The sequence below is a fragment of the Oncorhynchus nerka genome, linkage group LG15 (assembly GCF_034236695.1).
Source record: "Oncorhynchus nerka isolate Pitt River linkage group LG15, Oner_Uvic_2.0, whole genome shotgun sequence".
NCBI lineage: Eukaryota > Metazoa > Chordata > Actinopteri > Salmoniformes > Salmonidae > Oncorhynchus > Oncorhynchus nerka.
Window position 1 is genome coordinate 80,838,717 of NC_088410.1, and position 12,152 is coordinate 80,850,868.

Below are 12,152 nucleotides of genomic sequence, written 5' to 3' on the forward strand. Positions count from 1 at the left end.
AGATTCTCAATCGGATTGAAGTCTGGGATTTGACTAGGCCATTCTAAGACATTTAAATGTTCCCCTTAAACCACTTGAGTGTCGCTTTAGCACTATGCTTAAGGTCATTGTCCTTTGGAAGGTGAACCTCCCAGTCTCAAATCTCTGGAAGACTGAAACAGGTTTCCCTCAAGAAATTACCTGTATTTAGCGTGTTGGGAAAATTATGATTAAATGACTGAACAAATCATTTTAAATGGAACTGTAACTAAGTAATACTCTGTTTTATTATATCTGATTAACAATATGAGTTCATAAGATGGGATTGTGTGACACGGACAAGGAGTAATTCAAATTAATGAACACCATTCCAACTAGGAAGAAACGAATGGGTTGGGGACTGTGTAAACACATAAGGTCGTTAGCCTATGACCCTACAGAAACTTAGCTCTGAGGTTTTTAGATAAGACAGTGAGTGCATTCCTAAGTTTTCTGTTAATTAGAACTGTCAGCTCAGTGGTGATCGATAATGTTGAGGGGGTCAAAAGTTACCTGGGTGTGTGTTAGTAAGTTAGAATGAACTTTTCACCTCACTTTGTCCCGGTCGAGAGGAGGGGATTCTGTTAAAGCAATGAAATGATGTCATGATCTGTATATAAACTGTTGCTCGTGGTTAAGTGGCAGCGCACTCCGAGAATAAATTCTGTTACCTATTATTGAAAGACTGGTCTGCGTCTATTTTATGCAAACAAGAATCTTATAAATTCTCATAAAATAGATTAAGGGTTTTCTATTGATGAAAGCACATTGGCATAATTAAATTACAGTAACAAGCGCCATCCATAATTCCTTCAATTCTGACCAGTTTCCCAGTCCCTGCCGATGAAAAACATCCCCACAGCATGATGCTGCTACCACCATGCTTCACTGTGGGGATGGTGTTCTCGGGATGATGAGAGGTAAAAATGTCCCAATGCCCAATGGCAGTGATTGGAGACACTGCCCTGTGTAGGGTGCCGTCTTTCGGATGGGACGTTAAACGGGTGTCCTGACTCTCTAAAGTAATTTAAGGTCCCATGGCACTTATCGTAAGAGTAGGGGTGTTAACCCAAGGTGTCCTGGCTACATTCCAAATCTGGCCGTCAAACCATCACGGTCACCTAATAATCCCCAGTTTACAATTGACTCATTCATCCCCTCCTCTCCCCTGTAACTATTCCCCAGGTCGCTGCTGCAAATCAGAACATGTTCTCAGTCAATTTACCTGGTAAAATAACATAAAAATTAAAATGTACCCGGGGTTTTGGGATATTCATGGCTCCAGAAGCTCAATCCCCTGATAGACTGGGCTACTGGTGCTATCGTGGGATGGAGCCCGTTCTGCCGTGCTCATTGTCTCAAGTTGGCCCAGCCTGCCCTGGGATGTCTCCCTGCAGGCTTGAGAGATGCCTCTGACGTCTCTGCCATTCCCCCGGAGCATCTGGTCCTCCGGGAGTTCTTCAACAAGGCCCCTACTACTTCTCTCCCTCTACATTGACTCTACATCTGCGCCATTGACCTTCTCCCAGGCACTACACATCGCCAGTGGATTTGCCGACGAGTATGAAGCAAGGGGCAGCCAACGAGAGCGTACAGGTCGCAGTGGTGGGTAGTATATGGGATTTTGGTGACAAAACGGATGGCACTGTGATAGACTGCATCCAATTTGTTGAGTAGAGTGTTGGAGGCTATTTTATAAATTATATCGCCGAAGTTGAGGATCGGTAGGATGGTCAGTTTTACGAGGGTATGTTTGGCAGCATGAGTGAAGGATGCTTTGTTGCGAAATAGGAAGCCAATTCTAGATTTAATTTTGGATTAGATATGCTTAATGTGAGTCTGGAAGGAGAGTTTACAGTCTAACCAGACACCTAGGTATTTGTAGTTGTCCACGTATTCTAAGTCAGAGCCGTCCAGAGTAGTGATGCTGGACGGGCGGGCAGGTGCCGGCAGTGACCGGTTGAAAATCAAATCAAATCACATTTTATTTGTCACACATGGTTATATTTTATATTTATATTTAAGTCATTTAGCAGACGCTCTTATCCAGAGCGACTTACAAATTGGTGCGTTCACCTTAAGACATCCAGTGGAACAGCCACTTTACAATAGTGCATCTAAATCTTTTAAGGGGGGGAGGGGGTGAGAAGGATTACTTTATCCTATCCTAGGTATTCCTGAAAGAGGTGGGGTTTCAGGTGTCTCCGGAAGGTGGTGATTGACTCCGCTGTCCTGGCGTCGTGAGGGAGTTTGTTCCACCATTGGGGGGCCAGAGCAGCGAACAGTTTTGACTGGGCTGCGCGGGAACTGTACTTCCTCAGTGGTAGGGAGGCGAGCAGGCCAGAGGTGGATGAACGCAGTGCCCTTGTTTGGGTGTAGGGCCTGATCAGAGCCTGGAGGTACTGAGGTGCCGTTCCCCTCACAGCTCCGTAGGCAAGCACCATGGTCTTGTAGCGGATGCGAGCTTCAACTGGAAGCCAGTGGAGAGAGCGGAGGAGCGGGGTGACGTGAGAGAACTTGGGAAGGTTGAACACCAGACGGGCTGCGGCGTTCTGGATGAGTTGTAGGGGTTTAATGGCACAGGCAGGGAGCCCAGCCAACAGCGAGTTGCAGTAATCCAGACGGGAGATGACAAGTGCCTGGATTAGGACCTGCGCTGCTTCCTGTGTGAGGCAGGGTCGTACTCTGCGGATGTTGTAGAGCATGAACCTACAAGAACGGGCCACCGCCTTGATGTTAGTTGAGAACGACAGGGTGTTGTCCAGGATCACGCCAAGGTTCTTAGCGCTCTGGGAGGAGGACACAATGGAGTTGTCAACCGTGATGGCGAGATCATGGAACGGGCAGTCCTTCCCCGGGAGGAAGAGCAGCTCCGTCTTGCTGAGGTTCAGCTTGAGGTGGTGATCCGTCATCCACACTGATATGTCTGCCAGACATGCAGAGATGCGATTCGCCACCTGGTCATCAGAAGGGGAAAGGAGAAGATTAATTGTGTGTCGTCTGCATAGCAATGATAGGAGAGACCATGTGAGGTTATGACAGAGCCAAGTGACTTGGTGTATAGCGAGAATAGGAGAGGGCCTAGAACAGAGCCCTGGGGGACGCCAGTGGTGAGAGCGCGTGGTGAGGAGACAGATTCTCGCCACGCCACCTGGTAGGAGCGACCTGTCAGGTAGGACGCAATCCAAGCGTGGGCCGCGCCGGAGATGCCCAACTCGGAGAGGGTGGAGAGGATGATCTGATGGTTCACAGTATCGAAGGCAGCCGATAGGTCTAGAAGGATGAGAGCAGAGGAGAGAGAGTTAGCTTTAGCAGTGCGGAGGGCCTCCGTGATACAGAGAAGAGCAGTCTCAGTTGAATGACTAGTCTTGAAACTTGGTTAGCAGATGTTAATGCCAGTGTAGCGAAATTCTTGTGCTTCTAGTTCCAAACATGCAGTAATATCTAACAAGTAATCTAACGTAACAATTTCACAACAACTACCTTATACACACACAAGTGTAAAGGAATGAATACGAATATGTACATAAAAATACATGGGTGATGGCCGAGCGGCATAGGCAAGATGCAGTAGATGGTATAGAGTACAGTATATACATATGAGATGAGTAATGTAGGGTATGAAAACATGATATAAAGTGGCATTGTTTAAAGTGTCTAGTGATACATTTATTACATACATTTTTCCATTATTAAAGTGGCTAGAGTTGAGTCAGTATGTTGGCAACAGCCACTCAATGTTAGTGATAGCTGTTTAACAGTCTGAAGGCCTTGAGATAGAAGCTGTTTTTCAGTCTCTCGGTCCAAGCTTTAATGCATCTGACTGACCTCGCCTTCTGGATGATAGCGGGGTGAACAGGCAGTGGCTTGGGTGGTTGTTGTCCTTTGATTACCTTTTTGGCCTTCCTGTGACATCAGGTGCCGTAGGTGTTCTGGAGGGCAGGTAGTTGCATAATGTTGAACATCTGATTTCCCCGAGATGATCATTGTCTGCAGCCAGCTCTGATCGTAGATTAGGCATAGTGAAATAGGCAGGGAGAGTGAGCTGGTCCATGGTGGTCTGTGAACCTTCAACCTTCGTAGCCCTGGTGGCATCGAAGCATGCTGAAGTGGCAAAGTTGAAATCCACTTTATAAACACAGGGTCACTACAGTTATTGTTACCTGTGGTCATAAACACTATTTTGAGTTAGTTCTATGAGGGGGAAGGGTGTTCAAAAATGTTTTACAGTACAAGGGGGGGGGGGGGGGGTCATGTACATTTCAAATGGTCCCTAATGGGAAGTGATGCAACCATTTTTCTTACTAATTGGTCTTTGGACCAATCGGATCAACTCTAAAAAAAGATCTGATGTGATTGGTAAAGAAAATATCAGTTCAGATGTAAACGCAGCCTTACATCTTGAACTGTTGACCCTTTCAGCCAAAATTCCTGTTGCCCGAGGGATGGAAACAAACTGCTTTTAATTACACTCTTCATCTGCAGTAGCCACGGAGAGCTGAACTCTCAGGGGTGACATTTGTAGGTCAACTCCATCATAGGAAGTATTGGATGCATAGGTGTGTGTACAGTACGTGTATGATTAGACCAGAGTGACTGAAGCCTGGTCCAGCTTTAGTGTGTTAACCCAATGCAGATTTGCAGTGTAATGGGTGCTATCGGGGGTTAAATGTGCCTTCAGTAACAACTCTTGGTCGGTATGTTTCCTACTTTCCGTGTTACTGTACTGTAATACAGAATAATGTTTACAACTGGAACCACTCTCTTGCCTTGTTTATCGCATGTGATGAATCCAGTTCAAACTGGTCCATACACGCAATGCTGCCTCTATTATTTGTCCTTATCTTAATCACATAGTGAGGGATGATGTGTACTGGATGCATAGTCATGGGAAGTAGGGGTGCGGCTAAAAAAAGAAGAATAAAAAAATAAAAACGTTAACTAGTCCTGTGTTAGCGGACGATATAGCTGTCACACAAAAAATGACGCGCCCCCACTCCCAAACATCTTCCTGCAGCTATGACTGGACGCAGAAACATTTCACCTCTAGGTTAACAGCAGTTCAATGATACTACTGGTCATCAAATATCCTGTAAGTGCTATGATGAGTTTGGATGGGAACATTCATCCTCTCTCCCGTTATAGATGTTGGAGAGGCTTAGGTAATGATGGCTCAACTCACGGAATCATACAATTTCATGTGGCTGTATCTCCCCCTGGAAAAGACACTCAGAGAAAACAAATATTTACCAGGCCTGCACCAAAGAGAGATAAAGGATTCTATAAAAATAGATTTTCAAAGATGAGGATTGAATGACTCTGAGAGATATCTCTGACACACCGTTCATGGTTTCTTGGAGTGCAACCTTTTGTGGGAACAGTATGTCTGACAGGGAGCCAAGATTGTGTGTGTGTGTGAGAGACACAAGTTCTCCTTGTCATCTAATATTCTTAAATACTGAGAAATAACCCTGTGATCATCCGTTGCCATAGTAACCCAGACTGGAGCACGGTGGTGATGCTACAAGGCCATTGATGCCATTGTGATTTCACAGGTTTTGTGACAAACATGTTTTTCAAGTAATAAAGCAGTTCTTCTGACCATTAGTCTCAATTCATAAGAGTTTGTTGTTCCAGAACATGCTTGGGGACGACTAGAAAAATAACTTATGCTTTTCATTGTTCAAAGAAATACAGACTTTGTCCAAGAATGACTGCAGTGGATAGCGGTAAGAACTTCAAGCACAATGTGGCTATTGTAATCGACCCAGGATAAGGCTCAATCAAAGCTGGCTTCTATGGAGATGAGAAGCCCCATACAGTGCTGAGGTCAGTGGTTGGACTGTCCACAAAGGACCAGACATTTTTTGGAAACAACATTCCCTGCAAGGGCGATCTAATTCTCAAGAGGTCCATCACCAGTGGAATGATAAGTGACTGAGATTTCCTGTAGAAGTTGTGGAGCCATGTGCTCTATGAGGAGCTACTGGTCTGCCCTGAAGAGCATGGCACCCTGATGACTGACCCAGCCTTCTCTCCCATCTCCACCCGAGAAAAGACAGCTGAACTCTCGTTCGAATGGATTTGGGCCCCTGGTGATGTTGTCTATGTATTCTTATGGACTGGTTACTGGTCTAGTGGTGGACTCTGGGGCTGGCTCCACCTCTGTCTCTCCAGTGTGCAAAGGCTACTGCTTTCCACATGCCACCTTTCAGATAGACCTGGCTGGAAAGTGTGCACCTATCAGTGCAAACTACTGGACAAAGTTGGACATGGCAGTGATCTCCATCAGAAGACCTCTGTGCAGGAGATGAAGAGGCAGAGCTGCTACATCTCCGAGGACTTTCAGGTGGAGCCGAGGTCTGAGGCATACCTCTAGACTATCAACTCCCTGATACCACCACATTACCCTGGGCAACGAGTGCTTCCGTAGCCCTGACATCCTCTTCTGTCCATCCGACGCAGGGATGTTGCAGCCCGGAGTTCACATCCTGGTCATGAAAAGCCTGCAGAAGTGCGTCCAAGAGTGGCAGGAAGCCTTGATGGCCAACGTGGCCTTGTGTGGCGGCTCCATGATGTTCAGCGGGACATAAAATCCACAGGACATAAAACAATATAGAGGTAAAATGGATATTGATTTTGAGACATGATGTAGTATTTTCGTATACACTTTTCATATGAATTAGAAATTCCTATTATTTTTCCAATATTTCTCACAAAAACAAGCATATCTCTGTGAAATGTCAACGGAACAGTGAGTGTATACCAAGCTTTTTATTTTCAAATCCTTTTACATTTAATTCAGCTCGTCATGCTAATTTAGCTTTTTGCGACCTGTGGAAACAACTTTGAGGACAATGAACACAATGTTTAATTCTCAAAAGTTGTTACGAGAAACCTACACTGCTATGTCAACAGAGTTCTGTGCTTATTATCGGATTTATTAGGTTACAAAAGCCAACTTTTTGGACATATTGTAACTATGTTAGAAAAAAAACCCACTGAACTATTCATAATATGAATAATCATATTTGTCTTGGTAAAATGTATTTTATAACACAAGTGAAATTTCATCACCAAAACACATTTTCACCGACTCTGGGTAGAGTGGGTGGACATCCTATACCAGGTCAACATTTTTTGTCTTCATTTGTGATGATTTCAGAGGTGCCATGGTCGGGGTATGGGGGGGACATAGTAGTAAATCAACTGCAAAACATTTTATATGAGCTATAAAAAAAGATCCTTACGGATATCACTTATTATTGATATCTACATAGCGCATTGATGTGAATCACACTGCTGCTCTCTCATTTAGCTATTTGCGCTTTACGGATTGTGCTTGTTGTGGATGGCCGTTCACAAATCTAAATGTCTATTTGAACCCAATAATGATTGAATTCAAGAAGTTTAAGCTGTCTATAAATCATTGTTTTTTTAAATCAGTGGACAGCCAGTGAAAAATGTGCTCTCGCAACAGCTGCATAGTGCGGATCCCAGCCTATAGAATAAAAGTGGAACTTTTATTGCTCAATCTAATTCATGCTAACAAAAATTGAAAAAAAATCCATAGGCCTAATGGACACATGCTCAAACTTGCACACTTTTGATAGACTTAAAGGGGCAATACTTTGATATCTTGATAATATGCAGCTGTTTAAATGCAAATTCACAGATGAAACAATAACAAAACGGGCCCCGCCTCTGTTTTGGTGAAATGCTGATGGGCCTGGAGAAATATTTAACAAATTCTGGGCCCAACCCAGACGATGCTGGGTCAATTGTGTGCCGCCCTATGGGGCTCCCAATCATGGCCGGATGTGATTCAGCCTGGATTCAAACCAGGGACTGTAGTGACACCTCTTGCACTGAGATGCAGTGCCTTAGACCACTGCGCCACTCGGGAGCATTAACAGACAGAGCTATGGATGCAAGGTTAAATAAAAAATCTGAGAGTGGTTGCATTTCTCCAGGTCCATCCCTCAGTATTTTACCAAAACAGAGGTGGGGCCTCTGTTTTTGTTTCATCTGTGAATTTGTCCTTTAAACATCTGCATATTATCAAGATATCAAAGTGTCACCAACAAAAAGGTAAACAATAGGCCAAGAGCAAATGCAGCATATGGCATTAATTTTTCACATGTATATAACACTTTTCAGTAGTGCTCAAAGCATGCCATTCCATGAGCTCAGCATTTATGTTTAAACTCGAATCAATGAGCTCAATCAGTCCTCCATGACAACAAAATCATAAACTACAGAGTAGGCCTGGCTAATAAATCCTTCATTTTTGGGTTATGCTCAGGTAAAACAATTTGGCTAATCTATACTTCCCTATTTCTAAATCCTATTCTTGAAGATCAAGGGCTATAATATTTATTGGAATGACTGTAATTCTGATAGACTTTGATTTTTATTATTACATGTAGTAGAAAGTGATGGGTTAGAATAAGCCTACCTAACAACCCATAAAGTAACATTTAACATCCGTATATAGCCAGCTATGTAAACTTTAACATTGATTTATCCTGCAATAGATTTCGTCGAACTGGTAACACACACTTTTTTATTATTCTAATGGCTCATAAGGAGATAGTAATCTAAAAGTAACTGAATGGGTAATACAAAAGTGACGTTACCGATTACAATTTTGGACAGGTAACTAGTAACTGTAAAGGGTTATATTTAGAAAGCAACCTACCCAACCCTGAATGTACGACTCCCATTAGATTTAAATCAGATGAACTCTAATTCGCTCCACTATGCCCCCCACTCACGCGTGTTCCATCCTCTTGTGCATACTTTAATTCCGCCTCTCATTCCCTCCCGAGCTGAACTCGACGCGCGAGGCACAACCGATGGTACACAGGAGCGCTGGAATTTCCCTAGAAAAAAGTACTAAGTAGAATATTTGCAGTCATATTTGCAGTTACACCCTAATGTGAACAGTCGAGTGGAAAAAGTCACGGGATTCTACGTTTGAGAAATTTGCTGATAAGGTAAATTCACCCATTTTGAGTTGTCTATCAGGGAATTGAGCTCACTAATGAATTTTCTCTGTTCCCCACTGAAATATTTTGTAAAGCTGATAACTACTTTTGGATTTATTTGGGAATCGTAGCCTATTCTTTATCCGAAAATCACTTTTTTTCAAACACATGTTAATTATATTGAATGGCCTATGAAATGTAACTAGGTTAATAGTGCTGTTATTTCATGTTTATAGCCTAATACTTCCGATTTTTGCTGATAAAGTGAAGGAGAACGATGCACCAGAATTTACGCATTATGATAGACTAGACTGCTCGAAACTGTTTGCTGTCAAATTGATATTTACCATGCTCATCTATTGTAAACGACGCGCACGGCACTGTGTTTGAACAGCCTAGTGAAGCACATCGTGAAGTAGCCTATACTTTTGTAAATCTGAGTGCTACAATTTCGTCAATATCTCTGTTGCAAAAAGTTATATAGCCTAATAAACAGCATCGCACCTTACCCCTGAGTCCAGGTTGAGATGTTCTGTCTCTAGGCTCCTTACTTCACTCCGTTTTATATTTAATAGCCAAATGCAGGCAGATGAGAAAAATGTCATATGAATGCAGAATAACCAGTGGCATGTTCAGATGTAGGCTATCAACTTTTTGGCACACCGTCCAACAACATCACAACTCACTCTACCAAATCAAAAGAAATATCTTAAATGCTATAAGATCTAAATTCTCACTCAACAAACATCCCATTTTATTCAGGAAACCTGTTAGATGTAAAAACCGGCACACTCCAATTAGTATGAAATGTTATGTTTCGTATTGTTTTTATTACGGTGTGGACGTCCCTCATCAGTTTGTATATGTTTCGAATTGCAATTTCTTACAATGTTACGAATTTGCGAACCATATACAGTGGGGCAAAAAAAGTATTTAGTCAGCCACCAATTGTGCAAATTCTCCCACTTAAAAAAAATGAAAGAGTTCTGTAATTTTCATCATAGCTACACTTCAACTATGACAGACAAAATTAGCATTTTTTTTCTTCCGAAAATCACATTGTAGGATTTTAAATGAATTATTTGCAAATTATGGTGGAAAATAAGTATTTGGTCACCTACAAACAAGCAAGATTTCTGGCTCTCACAGACCTTTAACTTCTTCTTTAAGAGGCTCCTCTGTCCTCCCCTCGTTACCTGTATTAATGGCACCTGTTTGAACTTGTTGTCAGTATAAAAGACACCTGTCCACAACCTCAAACAGTCACACTCCAAACTCCACTATGGCCAAGAGCAAAGAGCTGTCAAAGGACACCAGAAACAAAATTGTAGACCTGCACCAGGCTGGGAAGACTGAATCTGCAAAAGGTAAGCAGCTTGGTTTGAAGAAATCAACTGTGGGAGCAATTATTAGGAAATGGAAGACATACAAGACCACTGATAATCTCCTTCGATCTGGGGCTCCACGCAAGATCTCACCCCGTGGGGTCAAAATGATCACAAGAACGGTGAGCAAAAATCCCAGAACCACACGGGGGGACCTAGTGAATGACCTGCAGAGAGCTGGAACCAAAGTAACAAAGCCTACCATCAGTAACACACTACGCCGCCAGGGACTCAAATCCTGCAGTGCCAGACGTGTCCCCCTGCTTAAGCCACTACATGTCCAGGCCCGTCTGAAGTTTGCTAGAGAGCATATGGATGATCCAGAAGAAGATTGGGAGAATGTCATATGGTCAGATGAAACCAAAATACTTTTTTGTAAAAACTCAACTCGTCGTGTTTGGAGGACAAAGAATGCTGAGTTGCATCCAAAGAACACCATACCTACTGTGTGAAGCATGGGGGTGGAAACATCATGCTTTGGGTCTGTTTTTCTGCAAAGGGACCAGGACGGCTGATCCGTGTAAAGGAAAGAATGAATGGGGCCATGTATTGTGAGATTTTGAGTGAAAACCTCCTTCCATCAGCAAGGGCATTGAAGATGAAACGTGGCTGGGTCTTTCAGCATGACAATGATCCCAAACACACCGCCCGGGCAACGAAGGAGTGGCTTCGTAAGAAGCATTTCAAGGTCCTGGAGTGGCCTAGCCAGTCTCCAGATCTCAACCCCACAGAAAATCTTTGGAGGGAGTTGAAAGTCTGTGTTGCCCAGCAACAGCCCCAAAACATCACTGTTCTAGAGGAGATCTGCATGGAGGAATGGGCCAAAATACCAGCAACAGTGTGTGAAAACCTTTTGAAGACTTACAGAAAACGTTTGACCTCGGTCATTGCCAACAAAGGGTATATAACAAAGTATTGAGATAATCTTTTGTTATTGACAAAATACTTATTTTCCACCATAATTTGCAAATAAATTCATTAAAAATCCTACAATGTGATTTTTCTGGATTTTTTTTTCTCATTTTGTCTGCCATAGTTGAATTGTACCTATGATGAAAATTACAGGCCTCTCCCATCTTTTTAAATGGGAGAACTTGCACAATTCGTGGCTGACTAAATACTTTTTTGCCCCACTGTATGTTACACATTTGTTGTGGCTGTTAGCTAGGTAGCTAACGTTACTTAAGCCAGGGGTTAAGGTTAGGAGTTAGGTTAAAGTTATGGGAAGACTTAGGTAACATTTTAAGTAGTTGCAAAGTAGATAAAAGTAGTAAGTAGGTGCAAAATGTGCTAAAATGCTAAAGTTGTTCGTGATGAAATTTGAATATGCAACCTTTGGGTTGCGAGACCTTCGCGTTACACGCCAACCCTACCACCCTACTTTTGTTTTTGCCTTAAGTAACCTTCTGTCTTATGTAACTGTAACAGTATAGCTTCCTTCCTTCTCCTCGCCCCTACCTGGGCTCGAACCAGAGACCCTCTGCACACATCGACAACAGCTACCCTCGATACATCGTTACCCGTCGTTACCCGTCGCTCCACAAAAGCCACAGCCCTTGCAGAGCAAGGGGAACAACTACTTGAAGGTCTCAGAGCGAGTGACGTCACCGATTGAAACGCTATTAGCGAGCACCAGGGACCCTCTGCACACGTCTACAACAGCCACCCTCGAAGCATCGTTACTCATCGCGCCACAAAAGCCGCGGCTGGGGATGGGCCTGGAGACCTTTATTTAACTAGGCAAGTCAGTTAAGAACAA

At 43.3% G+C, this 12,152-nt stretch overlaps 1 protein-coding gene and 1 pseudogene across 1 annotated transcript in view; both read left to right on the forward strand.

The window, feature by feature from the left end:
* Positions 1-5,728: 5,728 nt before the first annotated feature.
* LOC135559848 (actin-5-like) lies at positions 5,729-6,611 on the forward strand (annotated as a pseudogene).
* A 2,246-nt stretch (positions 6,612-8,857) lies between these two features.
* Positions 8,858-12,152, forward strand: part of camkvb (CaM kinase-like vesicle-associated b) — an 80,575-nt gene continuing 77,280 nt past the window's right edge. The window contains exon 1 of the mRNA XM_029683758.2: positions 8,858-9,017. The gene's annotated coding sequence lies outside the window, so the exon portion shown is untranslated. The remainder of the gene's footprint in view (positions 9,018-12,152) is intronic.